The sequence below is a fragment of the Mesoplodon bidens genome (assembly GCF_964165515.1).
Source record: "Mesoplodon bidens genome assembly, chromosome: 4".
Classification (NCBI taxonomy): domain Eukaryota; kingdom Metazoa; phylum Chordata; class Mammalia; order Artiodactyla; family Ziphiidae; genus Mesoplodon; species Mesoplodon bidens.
This window is the reverse complement of record NC_138160.1, coordinates 73,709,057-73,735,695: the sequence shown is the minus strand read 5'-3', so window position 1 is coordinate 73,735,695 and position 26,639 is coordinate 73,709,057. Positions and strand designations below refer to the sequence as shown.

At 37.3% G+C, this 26,639-nt stretch overlaps 1 protein-coding gene and 1 pseudogene across 2 annotated transcripts in view; one reads left to right on the top strand and one right to left on the bottom strand.

Annotated features, from left to right (window-relative positions):
* POLR3G (RNA polymerase III subunit G) overlaps positions 1–26,639 on the bottom strand; it is a 95,426-nt gene that overhangs the window by 53,145 nt on the left and 15,642 nt on the right. The gene's annotated exons all lie outside the window — the stretch shown is intronic.
* LOC308616488 (phosphatidylinositide phosphatase SAC2-like) lies at positions 7,704–9,607 on the top strand (annotated as a pseudogene). Its single transcript has one exon. The product of its transcript is annotated as a phosphatidylinositide phosphatase SAC2-like (transcript).

Genomic DNA, 26,639 nt, shown 5'->3' with positions numbered 1-26,639 from the left:
AAGCTTAAAAAGTCAGAGACTATATCCTAGCTGGAAGTAGAAGACAAACAAAACTTGAATAATAGTATATGCAGGTTGAAGTTAATACAAATTACACATGAGTGTCAGGGACATAAATGGAGGCGTGTGAAGTTTGGTTAGGGAAAGGTTCCTGGAGGAGGAGTTTTTGAGTCAGATTTGGAAGGATGATTTGTTGGGTGGTGAGGGTAGAAAACAAGAATGGGGTTGTTTCTGCATCCTCAGTGCTAAGAATAGGGATGGAAGTATTGCTGTCTAGAGTAGGCTATTCCTTGTGTCAATTAAATTTTCCAGTGTCTTAGATCTTCTAAACACCAAGCATTTAGCATGAGAAAGATGAGTCTGTGATTGTGTATATAAGAATCATCCTTAAGACAGACAAGCTGTACTGCCACATGCCACAAAATGAACCCTTACTTAAAATCAGCAAGGAAGCCATGGTTGTTGAAATGAAGAATAACTTGGGAATTTCTCTATGACAGTCATTCAAGGCAGTAGGTCTGTTTTAATTGATAGTGTAACATCAAGAACATAGATCTGGTTCAGGGCAACTACAAACTATATCACTTAATGAGCCTTAAATATAGCCATTATTTTTATATCAATAGCACAAGAGAAAACCAAAAGTCCTTAACCATTGACCATTTTATCATATTTTAGGACTTTTAAAAAAAATCAGGTTATAGTAGGCACTAAGTTTTATTGAAAAATGTTTAAACCTGATGAAGGCTTTCCTTATTTCTTAAAAGTGCTATTTTTTCAAAGCACATTGATTTTATTTTTAAATTTCCCAGTTTTTTTCCTGGTTTTTAAAATTGTACCAAAACATGACTGTGATATTTTGCTATGGCTTCAATGTGGGTAAATTAGGGAAAGGATGCATCATTCATTTAGTGCCCATGCTATCTATGCATTTTAAAATAGGCATTATTTAATTTAATCCTGGCCCCAGTGCCAAGAAGTAATTGACCAGCCTAACACAACTTTGGATAAAGCTGGTAACTGAACACAGGTCTGTCTGCCTCCCAAACTGAGCTCTTTCTCTTATACCTGCACAATAACATAAAACTGGCAAAGTGTATTTTTACTTTTCAAGATGCCACATGTGCCAAGAATAAATCAAGTGATGTTAAAGCATAATAGCATATTTTAAAGAAGCTTTAAAAATATATATTTTCAGCCTGACAGTGACCCTTGTTGTAATTTATGGTTTGGGGAAATAATATTATGTAAGTATAATTCAAAGTTGTCAAAACCTAAGACATTTAGAAATAATTTTTATTATTCACTTTGTTAATAACTTAATTTTTGGAAATTCAGTTTCCTTATTTGGTGTTTCCTTGTAACTGAGAAGTCTAAAACAAACAAAACCTTGTGTGTTATCCTGGTATAGTTGAATAAATGATTATGTGTCGTTGTTCTTATATGGATAGTAATATGAATGTGACATGCACAAATTGTCCTCTTATAATTTTCAGATAAGTGTAAGTAAACATTTATGTGATAACTATTAAAGTGGACATTTTATTTCAATCTATAGTTGGTATTTTTTATAATGTTAGCAAATTTCCATTTAATGTCTTGCAAGGTTATTTTCTATGAGAAGTGCAGTTTTGAAAAGCTTGTAAGAAATAAGCTGTAAATCCCTAGGCAAGGATAGAGAACCCAGAAACTGAATAATACCTGTATAAGCCTTAAGTAATTAATAAATATAGCATTTCAAATAAATGGATAAAAGAGGGACTATTTAATATATATTTCAATTGTTGATGTGGGAAAAAAGGCCCCTGCCATCATAAAAATAAATTCCAAATGGATTAAACATCTAAATGTAAAAAGCAGAATCACATGTGTATTGAAAGAAAATTTTAATCATGTTTAAGACATTAGGATAGGGAAGATCTTTTCTATATAGAAACAAAAAACAAACTATATCAAAATTTAAAATGTCTTAGAACTCAGATGTCATAATGAAAGTTAAAGAGGGAGAGAAATTTAAAAATATTCCTAACTTATGTAACAGAAAAAAATTTTAAAACAAATACAAAGAATGCCTACAAATCAACAAGAAAAAGGTAAACTAATGTATGGGAGGAAAGACCTTTCCTTTACCCTCTTAGATTCTGAGGCTGGGCCTGAGAATTAAACTTACAAAAGAGATTAACAGGAGCAAAGCATACAAATTTTTTTGACGTTAATATTTTTACATGTACACAGAGGTTAATATATATGAAATATAAACCCAAAGGAATGGATAGGCTTGAGTGCATGTATACCATTTTAGCAAAGAATGACAAACTGGAGAATGATGAGACAGGAAAAAGGGGCTTGAGCTAGGGTTGGTAAACTGTGTAAACTAATGAAATACAACTTTTTTTTTTTTTGGCTGTGTCAGGCCTTTGCTGCTCGCGGGCTTTCTCTAGTTGCAGCGAGCGGGGGCTACTCTTCGTTGCAGTGCTAGGGCTTCTCCTTGCGGTGGCTTCTCATTGCAGAGCACGGGCTCTAGGTGTGTGGGCTTCAGTAGTTGTGGCACGTGGGCTCAGTAGTTGTGGTTCACGGGCTGTAGAGCGCAGGCTCAGTAGCTGTGGCGCACAGGCTTAGTTGCCCCACAGCATGTGGGATTTTCCTGGACCAGGGATCAAACCCGTGTCCCCTGCATTGGCAGGCAGATTCTTATCCACTGCACCACCAGGGAAGTCCCAGGGTTATTTTAATGGATTTTTTTTTTTATACAGGTTAATCTTGATGTTGGATCCCCATCTCCAGTGATAAGAATGTTCTCCTTGTCCTGGTACAGGGAGGGCATCTTTCTCAAGGGAAATTTTATGCCCTGCTTTGGGTAGTAAGGGGGAAGTCAGAGAGCCTTTTCTGTATTTGCTTTTTCTCAATTGCCTTCAGCTTAATCAGCATGCCACAGTGATATATTTTGGGGTGGCATGTTCTGATACCCTTCGCTACCTATTAGAAAAATGGGTAAATTATATAAACAGGTTATTCATAGAAGAGGAAACAGAAAAGGCCAATAAACATAAAACTATCCTGAACCTCACTAGTAATCAGGGAAATGCAAATTTAAGCAATGAGATAGTTTAACCAGATTGAGAAATGTGGAGGATATGGAGTGTTGGCAAGGGTAAGGTAAGTGGATATTTTCATGCTGTGCTGCTAGGAGTGTAAAGTCCTCCAGCTATTCTGGGGGGCCATTTTGGAGTGTGATATGGCACATTCTGATTTTGGGTTAAGAATGGCAGGTATAGCACACCTTAACTTCTGCCCCTTTCTGAAACTCAGTAAAATGACAAGAAAGGCTTTTTTTTTTTTTTTTCAAGTGGCATAAACTAACAAGAATAGCAAGAATGTAAAGGACCCAACAGCATCAACATTTTGGACATTGGACAGCTGACAGAGAAACAAAAACTAATTTGGCAAACACAAGAAAGCTGAAAACAGAAATGCGAAAAGCAAAGAAGCAATCCTTTACAACACAACTCCCCCTAAAAAGGCTTAGAAATTGATAGTAGCAGGTACCTCTAGGACTTGGAGTGAAAGTCTTTTTGCTTCAAAGTTTGTTTGCAATTTAAATCAAATCCCCCCTAATTCTATACTACTAAGCAATTTCCTCTCCCCCCACCTCAAGGAATATCGGAGGCTAGTTTAGATTAACCATGAAATTAAGTAATCTTTAGGTTCAGAGCCTAGCACTGGCATGGGTCCCTTCCAAGGCCCTGGGAGGGGCCCAAGAAATGTGTTCAAATGGTCATTTTTTGGTTGGTTTTAATTTTTTAAACTAAGTTATTTTTTTATTCTCTGTCTCAAAGCCCCTAAATTTCATGAGTTTCAGACCCTGCAAAACTGGGATCTGCTCCTGACTAGAGGATTATTATGTGAGGAGGATAAAATAGGATCTCTACTCAAAAGAAACTAGACATTGTTAAGCCAGGGTCCTATACTAAAAAGAGAGGGATTTAGCAAAGCTTTATGTACAGTGAAGTTTGTATACTAAAAGTTCACATTCCCAGACTCCTCTAACCTAGCTTAAAGAATGCTGGCAACCAAGATTTACCCTCTAGGCAGTAGATTTTAAGAGCCATTTCTTAAAAATTTGACTCCCCAAAGAAAAGACCTAGTGATACTGAATCTAGAGTCCCCAAAGAAAGGTTCCTGTGAGATTACCCTACAATGCAGTGCACAATTGCTGAGCCTCCTTTCCTTAGCACCTTCACACATGGAATTGTAAAGTCTTCTACTCTTAAGTTTAAATATATACACCAAGAGCCAGCATCTTATGGAAAACTAAAAGAATAAATGGAAATAAATGAAAAAAAACCCACTTAAAGTAGTAAGAGAATTTAACAAAGTAGCAGGATATAAAATTAACATAAAAAATATACAGTCTTCACCAAAGAAGATATACAGATGGCAAATAAGCATATGAAAAGATGCTCCATATCATATGTCATCAGGGAAGTGCAAATAAAAGTGAGATATCACTACAGACCTACTGGGATGGCCAAAATCCAGGACACTGACAACGCCAAATGGTGGTGAGAATGTGGAGCAACAGGAACTCATTCATTGCTGGTAAGAATGCAAAATGATACAGCCACTTTGGAAGAATATTGGCACATTCTTACAAGACATATTCTTACCAAATGATCTGATTGTGCTCCTTAATATTTACCCAAATTAAGTAAAGATTTATTCTGCACATGGATGTTTATAGCAGCTTTATTCATAATTGCCAAATCGTAGAATCAAACAAGATGTCCTTCAGTAGATGAATGGATAAACTGTAGTACATCTAGACAATAGCATATTATTCAGTGCTAAAAGAGAAATCAGCTATCTGGAAGTGGCCAAGATGTCAGAGTAGGTAGATCCTGAGCTCACCTCCTCCCGTAGGCACACCAAAATTACAACTAGATTATCTACAGAGCAACTATTGATGAGAAGGACCAGCAGACTAGCAGAAAAAATCTTCTACAACTAAAAATGTAAAGAAGGAACCACAGTGAGACAGGTAGGAGGGGCAGAGATGTGGTATAATTAATACCTGTACCCACCAGTGGGCGAGTCACAAATAGGAGAATAATTACAACTGCAGAGTTTTTCTCCAAAGAGTGAGGGATCTGTATTGGGCTTCTAAGCCCAGGGCTCCTGCACCAGGAAGACAAGCCCTCAGAATGTTCGGCTTTGAAGGCCAGCAGGGTTTACTTTTGGGAGACCCTTTTGGGAAATAGAGACTCCAGTCTTAAAGGGCACACACACAAAATCTCACATGCTTTGGGACCCAAGGCAGAAGCAGTAATTTGAAAGAAGCCTGGGTCCAGACCTCCCTGCTGATCTTGGAGAGCCTCCTGGAGAGAAAGGAGGCAATGGGAGATCACATTGGGACAGACACTGACTGCAGCCATTTGGGGGAGTCATTCTACCATGAGGACATGTGTTGGCAAGATGAACTTAATAGATGTATATAGAATATTCCACCCAAAAGCAGCAACACCTACTGCTGCTTTTCAAGTGCACATGGAACATGCTCCAGGACAGATCACATGCCAGGCCACAAAACAAATCACAGTAAGTATAAGAAAATGGAAATATCAAGCACCTTTTCCAACCACAGTGCTGTGAGACTAGAAATCAACTATCAGAAAAAAAAAACTGCAAAAAATACAAACATGTGGAGGCTAAATAATATGCTGCTAAACTACTAATGGATCACTGATGAAATCAAAGAGGAAATCAAATAATACCTGGAGGGACTTCTTTGGTGGTGCTGTGGTTAAGAATCTGCCTGCCATTGCAGGGGACACAGGTTTGAGCCCTGGTCCAGGAAGATCCCACATGCTGTGGAGCAACTAAGCCCATGCACCACAACTGTTGAGCCTGTGCTCTAGAGCCCACGAGCCACAACTATGGCGCCTGTGTGCCACAACTACTGAAGCCCATGTGCCTAGAGTCTATGCTCCACAACCAGAGAAGCCACCACAATGAAAAGCACGCACACTGCAACAAAGAGTAGCCCTGCTCGCCGCAACTAGAGAAAGCCTGTGTGCAGCCACGAAGACCGAACGCAGCCAAAAAAAAAAAAAAAAAAAAAAATTTTAATTTTAAATACCTGGAGACAAATGAAAAAGCAGTTCTAAAAGGGAAGTTTATAGCCATGCAAACCTACATTAGGAAACAGGAAAAATCTCAAGTAAACAACCTAACCTTATATCTAAAGGAACTAAAAGAAGGAGAATAAACAAAACCCAAAGTTATTAGATAGAAAGAAATCATAAAGAACAGAGCAGAAATAAATGAAATAGAGACTAAAAAAACAATAGAAAAGGTGAAAGAAACAAAGATCTAGTTCTTGAAGAGATGAACAAAATTGACAACTCTTTAGTCAGACTCATCCAGAAGAAAAGAGAGAGGGCCCAAATCAATAAAATCAGAAATGAAAAAGGAGAAGTTACAACTGACACTACAGAAACATAATGGCTCATAAGAGATTACTACAAACAACTACACAGCAATAAAATGAAAAACCTAGAAGAAATGTACAATCTCCCAATATTGCACCAGGAAGAAACAGAAAATACGAACAGACCAGTAATGAAATTGAATCAGTAACAAAAAAAAAACCCTCCTAACCAACAAATGCCAGAACCAGATGGCTTCACAGGTGAATTCTACCAAACATTTAGAGAAAAGTTAACACCTATCCTTCTCAAACTATTCCAAAAAATTGCAGAAGAAGGTGCCCTTCTGCACTCAATCCACAAGGTCAGCATCACCCTGATGCCAAAATCAGAGAGAGAATGTCAGACAGAGAAAGGCAAATTTCACTCATATGTGGAGTCTTAAAAAACAAAATAGGCAGTCGCTGCAGGTGTTAGCTCTGGTGCAGGCAGCTCTGACTGAGCTTCCACTCGTGGACGGACCGACGGACTGACGAGGTGCCGCGCTCCCACCGGCCTCCTCCAACCGCCCAGCGGCAGGCGACACTGCCCCGGGCAACGCTGCCGAGCCCAAGCCCGAAGGCGGCCGCCTGGCGAAGACTTCTCAAGATTTTTCTCCTTTTTGCAGGACTTCTGGTTAAAGTTCCCGTGGGGTTGTATTTTTCCTGAAAATTACTGCTTTTCCAAAGCCTCCTGTTAATGTCCCCTGAGGACAGTGGCTTTTGCGCGACCATTGTCGCAGTGGTGGGCCTGCCTGTGGTGCTGGCGGGGTTCGTGTTCATCGTGTGGAAGGAGGGGATGTCTGAATGGCGGGAAGAGAAAAACGAGCAGCGCAGCCCTTGCTTCCAAGCTGCAGGCGTGGGGGGCCGGGAAGCCCTGAAAGGGGTTTTCTTGTCCGGGTTTAAAAAGAAAAAGTGTGGGTTTTTGTTTTTTGGGGTTTTTTGTTTTTGTTTTTGTTTAAGAGGGGAGGGAAATTAAGTATTTACTGCAGCTTACACTTTGGTAAAAATGTGGGCGTGGGGAGGGCTGACATTTTTCTCCACTGCCTGTTAAGTTGTCAAGTGCTCTTCATTCTGGACATAATGCTTTTGACTGAGATCATGTCTGACTAATGTAAATATTAGTGTCAGAATAGAAGCTAAGATAAAGTAACACTAATTAGTAGGTTTAAAATTTATTTCATATTAAAATACGTGTCATGATGTAATTTTTCTGGCTTGGCTCAAGCGACAGTTTTAAGAGTGCACCCTCATTGATGCTGCTCACAGAGACGTGGATGTGCTGTTACTGCTTTCCAACTCTGCCTACTATGTGGCCTATTATGATGATGAAGTTGACAAGGTAAACCAGTATCAACGACTAAGTCTAGAAGACCTGGAAAAAATTGAAATAGGTCCTGAACCTATTCTTTTTGGTAAGGCAGAGTTCTGCTGCATGCGACTGCACTACAGATATAAAGAAGCAAGCGGCTATTTCCACACCCTGAGAGCTGTAATGCTCAATGCAGAAGAGGATGGAAAAGATACCCTTCAGTGCATTGCAGAGATGCTGCAGATCACCAAGGAAGCCATGGGATTAGATGTACCTATAATAGAGAAAAAGCTTGAGAGGAAGAGCAGTAAACCTCATGAAGACATCATTGGCATCAGATCTCAAAACCAAGGCTCTTTGGCCCAGGGGAAAATTTTTTAATGAGCAAATTTTCATCTCTAAATCAAAAAGTGAAACAGACCAAATCCAATGTAAATATTGGCATTCTACGAAAGCTAGGAAACTTTACAAAACCTGAAATGAAAGTTAACTTTCTAAAACCAAACTTAAAAGTAAATCTTTGGAAATCAGATAGTAGTCTTGAAACCACGGAAAACACTAGTGTGATGGATAATGAAGCCCAGGCAGAGTCAGACGGGGAAATGTGTTCAGATAATGACTCATACCACTCTGATGAATTCCTTACAAATTCCAAGTCTGATGAAGACAGGCAGCTAGCAAACTCTTTAGAGAATGTAGGGCCAGTAGACTATGTTCTTCCTAGTTGTGGTATTATTGCTTCAATACCTTGATTAGGCAGTCCATCCCAGTCTATTAGCAGCACTGAAATTAGCATTCATGTTCCTTCAGAGGTTACTCCTGCTCATGAAAGTGGGCTTGGAAAAGGCTATGCGTCTTCTTTGAAGAAAAGTCCTTCTGCTGACAACATACACACATTGACTGGCTTTGCCTAGCCTGTGGATATTTATTGCCACAGATTTGTTCAAGATGCATAAAACAAAATGACCCAGCTGTCAGAAACCAGGTCTATTTCTCAGCAGGCTAGTGGGGAAGGAAATCAAATGACCAATCGAGTTTCTAACGAAGAAACTCACTTTGAATCAATGGAACAGATACATTCTCGACCATCTCAATTAGATGTGTCTTTTTCTGCAGCAGGCCCACATCTTTTGTCAGTTGAACCAGTTCATTCAATTGTATCTCAAAAGACCCCCGGCTCTGAATCTGGCACACTTGAACTTGAGAGAAGGCTTCATAGAACTCCTTCTCCTTCAGAGAGCTGTAGCAGCAGAGCAGTCTCTCCCTTTGCAAAGATTCGAAGTTGCATGGTCCAGGTTGCTAATATTACCCAAGCTGGATTAACCCAGGGGATAAACTTTGCAGTGGCAAAGGTTCAGAAGAACCCTGCAGAACCTGAAGTAGTTAATGAAGTCCAGCTGAATGAATTTATAAATATGTTTACTCAGTGCCAGACACGAATAATTCAGATTTAGTGTTTAGCCACACAGAATCCTGTGGCTTTTATTTAATCCAAAAAAAAGGAGGTATCATATAACCTGTACTGTCTTTGAATCTAGGGATCCCAAATTCTAATTATGTTTACTTGGAAAGGTTTTAAAAAGAGACTGAACCTGAGCAGATTTCCAAATTTGAGAGCTAGGACAATGGAAGTGCATCACCCTAGAATGTGTAGACCTAAGTAGCTTATACACTACAGAGCAGTTTGTCTCTCTAAAAGTAATTCAAGAATACATTGCTTTGGGACGTAATAACCTGAAGCTTTTCTGGAGCGGGGTGGGTGAGTAGAATGTATGAAGTAGACACAAAGGGTGGACATGGATCCATTTAGGTGATTAGTGTTTTTCATAATTTGTTTTTTTCTGTTTGTCAGTTCATTTCTGTGTGTTTCCTCTACAAGGTAAATACTTCGTTTTTAGTGACTTCAAAGTGTTACTAGTATGGAGAAGCATTTTAACATAAAAACTATCAGTTTAGTTTTGGATGGCTTAATCATTCCCTATAAAGAGTTAATTGAGGGCTAATGGTGCTACAGTCAAGAAATGAATGTCCATTTGATCCTGATTTTCCCTACATTCTACCTAAACAAATTTAAAATACTGCAACATTGTACACCCCAAAGTCTAGGAGCATTAAGACTTGCCAGTCATAAAACCTGAGGTGTGAGATGTGAATACCAGCACCTATTAATTTTGCTCTATTTTCAGAAATGTTAAGAATGTATACATATTGGATACTGGTAATGCTTGAAAGAAGTCTTTCAAGTTGTAACGTTTTGCAGGGGGCAGTCCATAACATCCTGTGTAGATGAGCACAACTATTGAAAATTTAGTCTGAAGCACAATTGTGCTAAAATTTTAGGTTTTATGACTGTAACCTTGACCACATGGAACCAGGGCCTTGTCTGTAAGCCTATACAGTAAGAAAGTTGCACACCTTCTTCCAAATAAGTATTGGTTTGTCTGATATCTTAAGAGCCTTACTCTGTTGAAGTGATTCTCAGCTAAACATTATGTCTGTTGTAACTTTGATATTTCTACTTTTGTTATTTATTAGTGGTATCTTTTTTTGAAGTGTCAGATGTTGTGACTATTTAAAATAAAATATCATTATAAATTAAGTGAAAAAAAATGAAAAAAGAAAACAGAAACTGTGTTATAGTTACAGAGAATAAACAGGAGGTTCGGGGTGGGGGAGGAAAGGGGGGAAAGAAATAGGTGAGGAAGATTAATAGGTATAAACTTCCAGATGCAAAACAAATGAGTCAAGGGTATGAAATGTACACTGTGGGGGATATAGTCAGCAACTTTGTAATATCTTTGTGGTGACGTGTTGTAACTATACTTATCATGGTAATCATTTTGAAATGTATAGAAATATCGAATTACTCTGTTGTGTAACAGGAACTAACATAGTGTTGTTGGTCAATTATACATCAAAAACAAGCAAACTAACTAACTCATAGAAAAGGAGATCAGATTTGTGGTTACCAGAGTCAGGGAGTGGGAGAGGGGGAATTAGATGAAGACAGTCAGAAGGTACAGACTCCCAGTTATAAGATAAATTATTACTAGGGATATAATTACAATGTGATAAATATAATTAACACTGCTGTATGTCATATATCAAAGTTGTTAAGAAAGTAAGTCCTAAGGGTTCTAACCACAAGAAAAATTTTTTTATATTTCTTTAATTCTGTATCTATATGATATGATGGATTTCACTAAACTTATTGTGATAATCATTTCATGATGTATGTAAGTCAAATCATTATGCTGTATACCTCATACAGTGCTACATATCAATGATATCTCAATAAAACTGGAAGAAAAAAAAGAAATGAGCTATCAAGCCATGAAAAGATATGGAGTAAACTCAAATGGATATTACTTAGTGAAAGAAGCCATTCTGAAAAGGCTACATACTATATGGTTCTAGTTGTATAACATTCTGGAAAAGGCAAAACTATGGATAAAGTAAAAAGATCAGTGGTTGCCAGGGGTTGGGGTCCGGGGCAGGTATGGATAGGTGGAGCAGAAAGGAATTTTAGGGTTGTAAAAATGCTCTCTGTAATACTATCATGATGGATACAAGTCCATTTGGCTTGTATGATGGATACAAGTCTATTTGGCTTCCCTTGGAGCTTGAAGATTAGCAAAAGCGTGCTAGGTTAACATCAGTATTTCCAGTGTGAGAGAGTTAGAGTTACAAACTTGGCATTCTTGTACTATCCCTCCCCCCAGTGAGTATGAGTTTAATCTTATATGATCATGGCTCTAGGCTATGGTAAAAACAAGACAACAGGCCCAAAATGGAGTTGCTTATTCTAAGCCCCAAGTCACCAAACCAAGACACTTTAAGTACAGTTTCAGCACTACCAGAAATGGAATCTTAAATCAGTCAATCAGGAATTGCCTGATCACCACTAGTTAGGTAATCTGCCTGATAGATCCCTGTAATCCCCTAAAAAAAAGCAACTTTGCAATAACCACCTGCTTTTTTGCCTAGTATAACTTCCTTGTTCCTGCTCCCTTAAGGCTATAAAAGTCTTTCATTTTGTATAGCCCCTGGAGCTCCTTTCTATCTGCTAGATTGGATGCGGCCTAATTCAAATTGATTTTTGCTCAAATAAACTCTTAACATTTTTAATATGCCTCAGTTTATCTTTTAACAACACCTATGATAAGAATGATTCTCTGGACCTTCAAGTTAGAAAGCAGGTCCTATTGACCTTGGATAACCCTGGCTCACCTCACCATTTCTACCTTTCTTTACAATTTCTTGACTGATTACTCCATAATAGTTGATAATGATTAAGAATCTGTATTAAAAAGAAAAGATTAAATTATACTGAATAAAATTCTTAGGAAAATACTAAGTCTGTAACACAGTTGAGAACTATTTGTATCCCAAATGGTTAAAGTAGGTTTTAAAGCTTAAAGGAAGAAACATACAGCTATCCAGAAAATTGCCACCCAAAATGCTTTATTTCCCAAGGTGTCCAAGTAGTTGAACTTTTATCACATCAGTTAGTGGCCTTCCCAGCACTGCATGGAAGTCCATTGACTATTGTTAAATAAAATCCTGCTGTTCTTCACCCTGGAGCATGCTATGCTGCATAAGCCTTCTTTAAAGTTGTGTGAATCAGCTCAAAACATACTGATTTCTGTAGCTGTTTTGCAGATGGCTGCTTATCTTTCTCAGGTAATCATAGGACTCACCAAAAGTAAATTGCAAGTCTACTATTAACTCTAAAGTTTAAGTCAGACCATCCCAGACCTGCCCTACAATTTAAAAAAGAAAAAGAAAAAAAAATCCAGAGGTATTTGGGTGATAGGAAAATAGATATTTTAATATCTTTATATAAAAGTGAGAGAAATAACAATTCTCAGCCTGACTGTACATATAAATCATGTAGAAGTGTTAAAAATATGAATGCCTAGGATGCACACAAACCAATTAAAAAAGTATAACTGATGAGCTGTAATTTTAAAAGCGGGGATATCTGAGTGCTTAAAATTTCCAGAGGTGATTCTGATGCTCAGAGAATGGGTTAAGAACCACTGCTAGAAATATTATTATACTGAAATTTTGAATGACAGTTTAGGTAACTTTAAGCAATAGATCTGTTGACTCATATTTTCTTTCCACCATTTCCAAGTTATCCAGGGTCTTTTGGATTGAAGTAATCAACATATTTTTAAATTTAAAAAAATCCAGTTGTGACAAATGACGATTTGGTCATCTCCTTTTCTTTTCTTAGACTAGGCAAAATGCCCAAAACATTTCTCCAAGCTGGCTTCCTTTATATTTGGGACTGACAGTGACAGTCACCTTGGCTGGTTAGAGGATGAAGAGCAGGCTGTGCTTGAATGAGGAAAAAGTAGCTGGTGAATGCAGATTAGAACCAGCTGCATTTCTAGTGATATAATCTGTCAATAATTTTTTTTTTAACTTATCTGCCACCAGTCTTTTTGTTTCACTGTCAAGTTGTTTTATAACTTTATGTTTTGGTGTCATCCATTAAAGATTAAATAGTTCAAAACCTGGAATTCCACTTAAGAGGCTTTTCTGACAAGCAAGGAAGTTGAATTTCTTTGTCCTGTATTGCAAATTGTGAATACAGAAAAGCGGTATTAATCTAGATTCCATCAAGTCAATATATGTGCTTATTCAGGTATGTGTTTGGCTACGTAATAATTCTATTTGTGTATCTTAGCATAGGTATTATCTGTTGGGAACTAAGACTTTATGTGGGAGTTAAAACTTGTGATTCACCATTTGTATTCCAGGACCATTAGCTCAAGATTTATCATGGTTTTGTTTTCTCCAGCAGACAAAGTACAATCTCAAGACTGATCTAAGGTTTTGGATCACCAAAACAAAAAGCCTATTCAGAGGACCAGCTACTTAATTTGTGGGACTCAGTGCAAAATGAAAATGTGGGGCCCCTTGTTCAGAAATTATAAAGAGTTTCAAGATGGCAATGGCAGAGCATTAAGCTGAGTGTAGAACCCTTCTAAACGCAGACCCTTCTACACGCTGTGTGTGTGTGTGTGTGTGTGTGTGTTTTGCATGTGAATGTATATATACACAAACAAAACTTCTTTATAAAAATTAGATTTTTAAGGAAAAATCTCAAATATATATGCTTTTATATATACATATATGTGTGTGTATACACACACTCATAACTATTTCTCTTCCTTAAAAATTTCATCTCCTCTTAAAACTTGAGCTGTTACTTCTGGGAAGATGACTACAATATTTGTGTCTCTATCGTATTCATTCAACAAATATTTACATTTTTGCCAGAATTCTGTTCTACGCATTTAGAATGGATATAATGATTCAGGTCCAAAACCCATCTTGGACCATAGAGGAAACTTAGGAATGAAAAAACATGGTGGAGCAACACGATGAAAGGATCCTGGGTTACTGACATAGTGGGGCCATCGTGCCAACTCTGGACTGCCTATCTCAGACCTTTATGTGTTAATGTTATGTAGGCCACTGATAGCTTGAATTTTTCTGTTATTTTAACTGCATCTAAACCTAACTAGTAAAATAGACATCACAAATTTAATATGTCCAAAAATGGACTTTGGATTTTTTTCTCTCAAACCTCAATAATGGCATCTTATACCCTTCCAGTTGCACAGGCTAAAATTCTTTTGGAAAGGGGTTCTTAACTTTGGGTTCATGAAGGCTCAAGGGGTGATGGAGTCTATAAACTTGGAAAAATTTACACCTATAATACCATGAACCTATAACTAAAATTTAATATTTCCTTCATTTATGATCATAGGCAATAAACCACAGTAGTGTTAGTAGTATCTGTGACATTGTCACCAATAAAAATCACAGATATTTTTATATCATATACAGTTGTTGCAGAAATTTCAAAATATCTTTCATACTTATCATTGCTTTGAATTATAGGAGCAATTATGAAGAAGCATATATATCACATATTTTCTAATGTTTTGATAACAATATTTCAATATAATATTCAATATTTCAATGTTTCAATTGGCTTCCTTTGTGATCTTATGCATTTCATTTCATACACTTAAAACATTGTTCTAAGAGGGTGGTTCATAAGCTTCACCAAGGGCTAAAAGGGTCCATGCCATAGGAAGGGTAAAAGCCCTTTTCTTCTGGTCATCCTTGACCTCTCAGTTTATCTCATACCCATGTAGCAGAAGCTGCTAGTTACCACCAATATGTATTCTTCCTATTTCCTTAGTATCAGAACCTCAGGGTTTTTTGGCAGGGAGCAATAATATTCTCACTTGAGAGACTTCATTTCCCAGACACTCCTTGTAGTTAAGCATAGCCTTGTGACTAAGCTCTAGCTAAGGAATTATAAGTCAAAATGTTAATATTTTGTAGGACTTTGGGAAAGGTTGTTTAAAAGGTCCGACTTAGCTGGATAGAAGACACAGAGAGCCACCACACCTTTTTGGATGGCCTACTTCTGGGATTATTTTACATTAAAAAAAATAAAACAGTCTAGGTAGAGTTCTGTTCCTAATTGCTGAATATAGGTTCTAAATTCCTAACTGATACACTCCACTTATAACAAATCCTATTGGTTCTGCCTTCAAAATCTAATTCAAATTCAGAGTTTGAGTACTTCTCACTATCTCCACCACTGTTACCCTTGTCCCATCAAATCTCACCTGAGTTATTGCAACAACAAATTCTAACTGGTCTCCCTTCTCCTGCCTGGCTCCCCATGGTGTTTTCTCAACAAGTGTCCAGAGCGACATTATAAAATTCATAAGGTGGATCACATCACTCCTCTGCCCCAAACCTTTAACAGTTTTTTTTTCTCATTTCAAATGAAAGTTAAGTCCTAATGATGGCTTATGTAGTTTTATAAGTTGCTACCAATCTACCCCCTTACTTCTCTGATCTCTTCCCATTCTACCCCAGCTCACATAATTCCTGTCCCATCTGCCCCCTTGTTGTTCTTTGAATATGACAAACATGCTCAAGGTAGGTGCTCAGTAATATATTTATCTAATGAATAACGGAGGGGAAAAAAAAAAAGAAGGCTATTTCAGACCAATTTTTGCTCTAGGCTAGAATTATTCAATGTAGGTAGACCTGATTATTCCAAATGATTGGATTCTTATGTGTAATATTGATAAAATAACTATTTATGGTGCCAATAGTGTAGAATATAACAATAAAAGTTGTCACTGATCATGAAAGGAATAGTTGTATCATCACTCTGACTTAGACAGTCTTGCCACAAAACCAACTCTCTTGATTTCCCCATTTCTCTCACAGGTACTCAGATTCAAACACTCAGTTATCCTGATTCTTCCCTATCAAAAATGCCATCATCTTCATGATGTCTCTCAAGCTGCCCTTTTAATCATTTAATATTTATATATTTATTTACTGATGGTAAAAACTAATGTACAATGAAGCTTGTTACTAGAGGTAAAGAAGCTGAGGAGTCTATTTGTTCTTATTGCTATACTGTAAGTTCATAGCAAAATAATAATAATGAAATTTAATTATCCATAACATAACTGTCCACATAGTTGGTATAATTAGATATAATTACAAAGCTACTTGCCAGTAAAAGACTTGAAAAAAGATGTTTTAAAAAACTATGATTTATGCATCTTCTATAATTCATTTCAATTCTTGCTTATTTAACATTTACAAGGTACCTAGTACTGAACTATATGTTGTACTATGGGAATAGACAAATGAATACACAAATAGAGAATATTGGGAGTGTGTTCTATATTATCAAGCTATGTAGAAACTGGTAAGGTACTGGGAAAAATGAGACAGTGGGAAAGGGGAAAAAAAGTAATTGAACCATTGATCAATGAATCAAGGAGAAATACATTTGTTTTTAGGTGATTTGTTTCCATTGAACTATTTAGGTTATTTCAAGCTTTTAGAAATATCTGGCCATTAAATAGACAATAAGATGAACTAAATTTTAAATATTTAAATGGTATTTCTTATGGCAAAAACTGCAAAAATTACAACCTTTAAACGTAAGCCTAGCAGTCATCATGATATTTTTAACAGAAATGTATTGTGTTGAGAGAATTACAGAGGAAATGCCAAGGAAGACTCAATTTGACCCTGAGGTTCTATTTCATGTCTCTTCAGCAACACTTTAATTTAACCTCAGAATCAAAATGATAAAAAAACCAAAAAAAATGATAAAAAGTACTTGAGAATCAACTGTAAGAATCACCATGGAGACCACACCGTGTTCTCAGGTCACATTAATGAGGTCTCTCCATTCTGCCAAAGACAAGTTCCCTGCATCTGGCAGTGCTGCATCTAGTAGACAGAAAATTGTGTGGTTGCAAGTATAACAAATACACACTCAAATCAGCATCAGTAAAGGAGGGATTTATCAAAGGGATGAAACTGGCCATTTGAAAAACAAAATACAGTTGGGTCACCTGGAAAATGGAAAAAGACTGTTATAGACCCAACAACTTCCTTTCACCTCCCTCAGAGTGTTATGGACCCTCAGAGTGCTATGGACTCTGTTTGTCTCTGTTTACTTGTGGCATCTCTGCTCCCCCATAAATTATCTTGTTCTTAGCTTTGATTTGTTGTTCTTTCTCATGTTTTGCCCTGACCTTTCAGTTCAAGTATTTAGCATCTTCTGACTCATTGGCTCAGTATCTGTATTCAAAAGTCTGAGAAAAAGAATCCGATTTGTTCAGTTTAGGTCAGGTGTCTCCAGGTGGAGCAAGAGGGTGTGGAGGCCTTAGTATATGGCCTTACAGGGGCTGTGACCAGTTAAAATACACATCATCTACAGTTTTGTGAAACGCTTAAGGGGTAAAGAGGCCGATGGCGATAGTATATTTCCAGCTCCATTTTGGAATCTTACCATTAATTCATTCATGCTTTTCTTCCCCACTGAGTTTAAGAAGTTAAGACAATACACACACACACACACACACACACACACTCTAAATTATCGAACAGCTGACAAAAAATTAAGGTTGTTATTTTGATCATTCTGTTTGACTTTTTATTTGAATGAAAACTCAATGAGGAAATATTTATTGATTCCCTTCAGTGAGCTCAGCACTGGACAACTTGGGGTGGGAGAGGTGAGGAGGACAATAAGTGATAAAAGTGGTCTTTGATGTCCTAGGTTTTTCTAAGTTATGAAAAGTCTAAACCTTTAAAGGACCATCCATTTCTGGTAATTACCAATGGGCTCATAGGTGTGTAGTCTACCCAAACTTATTGCTGACCTGCTCATCCGTGATGCTCAATTCTTGCCACTACTTCTGCAATCATACTCTCACTTCTCAGAACTTGCCCCTTCAACAGCCTTCACATGAGAGAAGGATTCTAGAAAATTCCCTTAGGCAAATTATGGGGGAGGAAGGGAAGACACATGATGTTTATTTATTTATTTATTTACTTTGGTTAAGTGGCCAGCATTTAAAAAAAAAAAAATCAGGAGAATTCAAATAACAATATGGTTTTCTTGTTTCTCTTGAAAAATCTGAAAATCTGGCCTTTGGGGATCTGTATTTTCATACAGCTGGACCCACATAGTAGTCTCCCTCTTTAGATGGGGCATGAGTTTCCCAATTTGTCATAGTTCCCCTACTGTGTCCTGTATTATATCCAGCCTGCTTGACTCATTTTACTTAAATGCCTTGCCCTTGTAGGCATTCGTGTTTGCAAATCTTGATCTTTCTTAGTTCCTGAAATTTACTGTATTCTTTTATTTTTTTCCAAATCTAACTTCTGGAGAAATTGTGACACATCTCCAGGTTTGAGAATATTTTGTGGTGCCACATTACACTCAAAATTGTGAGCCAAGTCAGAGACAAGTAATTTCTATTCTCTTTTAATTTAGGGACAATTCTTTGCTTACCTCCTCTGACATCTACTTCCAGAGTAAAGGAAATCCATTGTCTGCTTAATTTATTACAAAACTTAATGACAGTATGCCTGATTTAATCATTGGTCCTGGTCACCATCTGTGCAGGGAATCTAGTGCAAAAAGTGCCTCCTTGTGGTTTGTCCTAAGATTGCAGCACATGGAATAAGGCTCTTTCTGCAACCATATTGCTCATCCCAGCAACATAATTATTTTAAAAAGTAGTAATGTTGGGCTTCCCTGGTGGCGCAGTGGTTGAGAATCTGCCTGCCGATGCAGGGGACACGGGTTCGAGCCCTGGTCTGGGAGGATCCCACATGCCGCGGAGCGGCTAGGCCTGTGAGCCACAACTACTGAGCCTGTGCGTCTGGAGCCCATGCTCCACAACAAGAGAGGCCACGATAGTGAGAGGCCCACGCACCGTGATGAAGAGTGGCCCCCGCTTGCCACAACTAGAGAAAGCCCTCGCACAGAAACGAAGACTCAACACAGCCAAAATAAAGAAATAAATTAATAAACTCCTACCCCCAACATCTTCTTTAAAAAAAAAAAAAAAAAAAAAAAAAGTAGTAATGTTAGGAAAAACTGTCCACTACTTGGAAATAGGCAAAAGAGTTAATTGAGCTTAGCAGACCTTCTGGGGATTATCTGATTATATAACGTTGTGCATCTTTGATTGACTTTCTACTGAGGAGGCTATTTTACATCTCAATATCATAGAAATTAACTTGTACAAAACTAATAATAAAGCAAATAATGCTTGTGCATATCAATGAAAATTAATTAATTTTGTGTCATAGATATAAAATTTATTTCTGCCTTATAGGAAAGATTACCACAAACATTAAATTTTATTGCCTTATTGGTAATTAACCAGTTTTGCATCTATTAGCAAGTTCTTTCCAGCATTCCTGATTGTGCGTGTATGCATGTATGTTTTTGAAATTTTCTTTTAAACTGATTCTCCCATTATTATTAAGTTGAATAAAATCTTTCATGTGGGTTCATTTTATATATACATAAAAGTAAAAAATATATTTTTTCTTTTTGAACATAATACTTTAGCAAATAAATACCTGATATTTTGATTATTGTATTTCAATAGCTCCAAATGAAAAAGAAACTCAGACAGGTTACTAAATATGTAAACCTAAATTATACAAAAATTAGTTGTAGTGATAATTTTAGGCACAGAATATTTTAGGTATAGTGACTATAGTTTTGGCATTCAGTATGTAAACTTTTCTGTGGTAAAGGAATCTCTTCCACAAAGGAGTATTTTTTAATCCATAAAGGGGAAAGAGAAATTGGCTGTATTTCTTAATCCATAAAGGGGAAATAAAAATTTTAGAAATAGTGAAATCAGATGAGAAAGCAAAAAAGTTAGTGGTAAGAAATGAAGAAAGATTCAAGAACACTGTTTCAGCTGTCTTTCTGTACAGAGTATCCTTACAGGCCTAAAATCTTGGACGTTTGTGTGCTCCAAAGTGAAGCCAAACTTCAAAGTGAGTTTTCATCTCAGTGACCCAGGGACACCTCTGGTTATTAAGGAAGGACGTTAATTTACTACCCAAATACAATAGAGTCCTCTTTAACTGGACTGGAGTTTTCTCCTCTGTGTATTTCTTTCCTTAGAATTGAGGAATAGCAATTTGGTAGCTGAGGTCAGAGCTTTAAAAAAAATATGATAACTGAGTGTTTTCTTCAAGAGCCGTTTGTCTAGTGGATTCATAAAGAAACAAAGATATTGCCATCTAGTGGTTTAATTGAAAAAATTCAGTAAAACAATTTTTCTCATGAAGGTTCACATTAATAGTTCCTTTATGTGGCCCTAAGTTAAAACAACAACAAGAAAAAACTTGCTTTTAGAAAGCAACTATTAATATACTTTAAAAAATTACTGTTTCAGATTTTGTCACTCCTTTTTTCATGTTATATTCCCTAATTATTAAGCTCTGTAGAATATGAATTAGAACAGGCAAAGATGTTTTCCTAATTTGAAGAAAATATTAATAAAAGACAATGTTCCACTGAATAAATTGTCAGATGTTACACAAACCACAAACCAAATGTTAAACCAAATCATAAAATCAAATTAATGATAAAATTAATAGTTCAAATCAAATTTTAAAAAGGAACTATATAAAGTAAATAGGTATACATTAAATACAATTATAATAGCATGTTCTCTAAAGCATGGTCTAAAGCTAGGCTCTTATAACGGGAGCCTTTGCTTTTATTAAATAGCTCCGTTACAGCAAATTGGCTACAAAAGAATATTCCATTAAATAAATATTATTTTATCATTCATTTTGATTATAAGAAATGTATTTCGGGCTTCCCTGGTGGCACAATGGTTGAGAGTCTGCCTGCCGATGCAGGGGACACGGGTTCGTGGGAAGGACGAATTCTTAACCCCTGTGACACCAGGGAAGTCCCAAGAACTATTTCATTTCTAATAGCAGCACGAGAGACAATAGCTCCTGCAGATATTCTGACTCCATCTGGCTGTGATAGGGATTTTTCCAGGTACCTCTTGGATTTTCAGATCATCATATACCCAGGTTTCTTCAAAGGGGAATTTTTAAATAAAAATTTCTGAGTACTCTGATTCCACTTTTAAAGCAAACTTTATACTCTGGGAACCATAATGTTTACATTGAACTTAGCAGAGCCTTCTCATCCTTGGTCAGGAAAGTATCATGTTGGAATCCATCCAGCCTGGGACAAACAAGAGAAAAGCTATCTTTTCATGGCATCTTCTAAGGTATGTAAAAATCTAAAGGAGAGACACAGAAACCAGACAGAGGGACAGATAGGCTCCATTTATGATCCCTGTGTGAAATGATGAAACCTTCTATTCCAAAAATGGTTCAGGGGCACAGATTGCCATATAACCCTTGAGTAGTGTTTAGAAGTAAGGAGAAGTTTATTATATAGAGTGAATAAACAACAAGGTCCTACTGTATAGCACAGAGAACTATATTCAATATCCTATGATAAACCATAATGGAAAAGAATATAAATATAAATATATATATATGTATAACTGAATCACTTTGCTGTACAGCAGAAATTAACATTGTAAATCAACTATACTTCAAGGAAAAAATATATATAAAAGAAAGATGACTGACAGTAGATGGAAAAAACAAACAAACAAACAAAAAGAAGAAGAAGGAAGTAGTATTACTGTGTATACTCCTTCTCATCCTGCAGGCTCCCAACCAACCCACACACAATTGTTGTCAGGGTTCAGGTAACTACAGATCCTGTTGTGGTTCTAATGGAAAAAAGCACAGACTCAAGGTTTGGAGAAAGATTTGATTCTGGCATCTAGGAAGACGGCTACATGCAGGAAGGAAGCCATCTGAGCACACACAAGCCAAAGCTGGATGACCACATTCCTAATCCTTGACTACATTTCCAATTTTGCTGTCATGGAGCTATTTAATAAAAGCAAAGGATCCTGGTAGATTAAGTATGTAATCTACATTTATATCTACTAAAAGCAAAAGAAAAAAATTAGACAATGTATTTTCTTTAGGTACGTTAAGTTACCAGGCAAGTCAAGCAAGGCAAAATATTATAGAACTGCTAAACTTCAAGTGCTATTTGTAAAGTGTGTTGACAATCTCTGCTGAAACAGGTCACACTTTTTGTCTAGACGAAATAAAACATGTGTCTGGCAGTCTGTAGAAATGTCAGCCTTTTCTCTGTCTATATAATATGTAGATCTATTTATTATAGGGGATAGTTCCTTCTTCAAGATCTTATTAAAAATATAGAGCCTTGCCCCTCCTTTCTCAAATACTACTGAGGTAGAATCTATGAGATTGGGGCCATATCTATTTTTTGCGGAGCACAGGCTCCGGACGCGCAGGCTCAGCGGCCATGGCTCACGGGCCCAGCCGCTCCGCGGCATGTGGGATCTTCCCGGATCGGGGCACGAAACCGCGACCCCTGCATCGGCAGGCAGACTCTCAACCACTGCGCCACCAGGGAAGCTCTATTTTTAACAAGCTCTCCAGGTCTTTATGATACATCTTAGTTTGAGAACTATTCTTCTAGACACCATTAACAAAACCAATAAGACTAAATACTTTTCATGGAAAAGGTTTAAAGGCAATTAAGGGTGAAAAAGTGCAACAACAGGTCAAACTTAATAGCCACTTAGCTGGAGGACTGGCAGATCACCAGTGAGATTCCCACTTTATAATACCATTGGTACAGGGAATAATTTTTTAATGAGTCATATTACCATAGATGGCAACCTGATAAAATCTCCGTGAAAGAATGGAAATTCTCAAAATGTAAACAGTAGTATTTATTAAACCAGGAGTTGCTTATTGAGTACCAACTACATGCCAGGTGCTATAAATAGGCACTAGAATTACAGAGAAAAATGTTTTCCCTTAAGAAGCACTTAGTATAATAAATTGATTCCTAGATTTCAGTAGGAATAAAAATCACCCTGGGTACTTGTTAAGAATACAGATGCTCAGTATCTGATTATCCGAAGCACATTGGTCTAATTAGTAAGTAAGAAAGTAAACAGACATTTATAATACACGTGGTAAGTTTTAAGAGATATACAAAAATGTTATTGGATCACTGATCAAGACCAAGAGGGAAGGGTAAATGTCAGGGATAGGTTTTTATAAAAAGATCCCAACTTGAATTCCTGAATAAAAACTAGTAGTTTTCTAGATGAAGAAAGGTGGTGAAGAGCATGAAAAATGGCACTGAATTATGAGAAAGTGTGGCATATATGAGGAACCAAGGAAAGTTTCTTACATCTGGAATTTAGGAGTTAAGAGGCACAGGGGAAATGTGATTGGAGAAGTAAGCAGGACTAGATCATGAAGAGTCTTGTATCCTAAGCTGAAAAGTTTTATTTTCACCCACAAATAAGTGGTGAATCATTGAAGTAGTGAAGTAGAAGGTAACTCCCTCTGAATTGGGTTTTAGAAAAAGCATTCTCATAGTCCTGAATGAAGGGGATGAGTGGGGTAGTGGTGGGGCAAGAAAGGGAGAGTCTGGCAGGAAGGCCAGTTAGAAGGTTACCTGATAATTCAAGCAAGAAACGTGAAACGCCTGCTTTAAGGAGTGTTGCTGGGACAGAGAAGAGAGAGCGGAACGTGTTAAAGTGATTAGATTGATGGGATGAGAGGAAGGTAGAGTGAAGGATGACTTCTAGGTTTTGTTTTGAGTCCATTCATCTCATCTCCTTGGTAAGAGTGCTTCTTCTTTTTAATTGGGAAGACTTTCCCTTTGGAATCTTAGTATTTTGTACTTTAAGTAACTAATGTCATTTGCTAGGGCTGGTTATGTTCCAAATGCTACCATGACAAACACATTATCTCCCTATAGAAGATGCTGTCAATGCCCTGCCCATATCCTCTCAGCCCCCTCCAGAGGTCCTGTAGCCTTCATTGACAGTTCCTGGAAAAACCCAAAGCTTCTTATGTCAAGCCCTGAACCTTTCTCTGTGAGGGCTTTCTCTGACCCTGGAGTGTGCCTGACCTGTGCTCAGGGTAAGCCAGAAGTGTATAACAGTTAATACCCCCGGGGTAACCCTCAACCAATGGGGAATAGAGGTCGTGGATAACTATCCTTCCAAGTTTCCTAGCCCGTTAGTGGAGGATTCCCCAGTAGGATTCCCTTCCTTGTCTCACTTTATCACACCCTCACCATGTTTCCTGGGATCACCTCCCAAATAAACTACTCGAACCCAAATCCTTGTCTAAGAGATTGCTCTGGAGGAAACCCAAACCAAGGTATTCAATTCTCAACGAACTCAATGAGAGTGGTAGAAATTATTCTTATCACTGTTTTATATATGTGCAATCTAATGCTTGGAGAAGTTAAATAAATTGTTCTTATCACTTAGCTGGTAAACGCTACAGCCTGGATTCAAATCCAAAGCCTGTGATCTTAATACTATGCTCTACTGCCAGTCTCAAATTCCCAGATGTAAACCAGGCATCACTAACTTGGAGTGAAAGCCAGAGGCAGCCCAGTCTCTTTTGAGCAATATTGAGACTGATTACTATTTTCAGATTCTGATCCTTATTATTATAAAGGCTGAGCCTGAGACTTGGCTGCCAGCATATGTTTCCTCTTTTCATGTCCACTTTAGAGGGTTGAAAATTCATTATGTAGTTTCTTCCTCTTACTGAGAATGGTAGTCATGTACAATTTAGAAGCTGAGCCGATCCCTTTTGAATGAGGTAAATATAATAATGTAATGGCAGAAAGTGGTATGATACATCAACCATTCTTAACCCTTCGTTCTTCTTTCAGATTCCCCTAGCACTTTCATGGTTTAACTCCTGGTTAAAAATTTGAAGTGGAAGCGAGTGATGAAAGGAAAAGGCAGCTGCTACTTGAGGTCATTAAAAATAATATATCCAGAACTCAGCTCATATTTTCCTCTCCTTGCCTATAATGAAAATAACTCACATTGAAGGGAAGTATGGAGGAAGAATATCAGAAATCGGAAGATCTAATTTCAGTTCCTTCACCAATTAGCTGTGTGACATTAAGCAAATCACCTAGCTTTTCAAAATCTTGGTTGTTATCTGTGGCAAGAAGGGCTTCAAGTATAGATTACCCATAAGTTCCTTTCTAGTATTAACATTTCTGTGATTCCATCCAATCCTGATGGAGTACTAGAGTTACTGGAATGAAGGAGTCTCAGCTTTAAATATACTAGTCTGCCATCCTAGTCTCTCCATATGTTTTGTACTTTCCTAAATTCATGCATTTTTCCTTTGATTTTCCTTCCATCTGAAAGGCTTTTGATTCTCTTATAAAATTTCAACCCAACTTTAAAATTCTTTGCCTTAATGACTGTAGAAATTATTGTGCCCTCCTCTGAATCATCAAGCATTTATTATTATACCATTCATTTATATGGCACTTAACATTTATAGCACAAGAAAACTCTGCAAGAGACATTACAATAGGCATAGAGTACAGGATTAATGGCTAGACGAGTGGTTTGGACTGTAGTTCTCAACACGTGGTGGACAAATCACATTGTTTCTATGACTATATTCCTTTCTCTCTCACTGATCAGACCCCACACTAGTGTGTCTTAACACTCCAAGTTGAGTATAATTAGTATATAAATGAACTCATATAATTATACAGGCCATAATGCACAAAGTGAAGCAGTTCATTTGCAATAAAACGAGTGAAGGGGATTCCGGCATAAAAGAGCTCAAGTCCCACAGAAAGGGGACAGCAGTACCTTGGCTGTGAGCGGGGGCAGCATCTGTAATGCTAAATCTTCGATTCTTTAAGACAAGCTAGAAATTGCAAACTTTTGTTCCTTGTTCCTGGCTTGTAAATATTCGTAGCAAAATCAAACATTTTAAACATACCTTCTGTAGGTCTTATTAAGCCAGTAGGTGGTCTCTGGTCATCTCTTCCTTAGTGCATTACTTCCTCACTCTGGCTTTTCCAGTGAGATTACTCACCCAGAAGTTTCCAGTTACCAGCTTTGTGACCCAAGAAAAATAACTTAACATGTCCTAGCATTAATTTTGTGTGTGTGTGTATGGCACTGACCTCACAGGATGTATGAGCAGTAAATGAGAAAACACCTGTAAGACATAGCACACAGAAATAAGCATTCCATGAATGTTTGTTCCTACTATGCTTGAATCATGGGACAGTATGGCTTCCTCCATCAACACAGTACAGCCATCTCTGTCAGTGCACAATCTCCCCCCTTCACCTGCCAAGTTTTAACTCTTTTGAATAAGGTCCTTCTCAAGTTGTGTGTAAGTTTTTTGATGGTAAAGACTATCCTTGTTCTTCCCCCACACTTAAATAATCTTTTTATTCTGGAAAATTTCAGTCATATACAAATGTAGAAAAATAGTACTATAATCAACCCCTGAGTTGGTTATCCTCACAATTTTCAACATGTGGCCAATTTTGTTTCATCCACACCCTCATCAAATCCC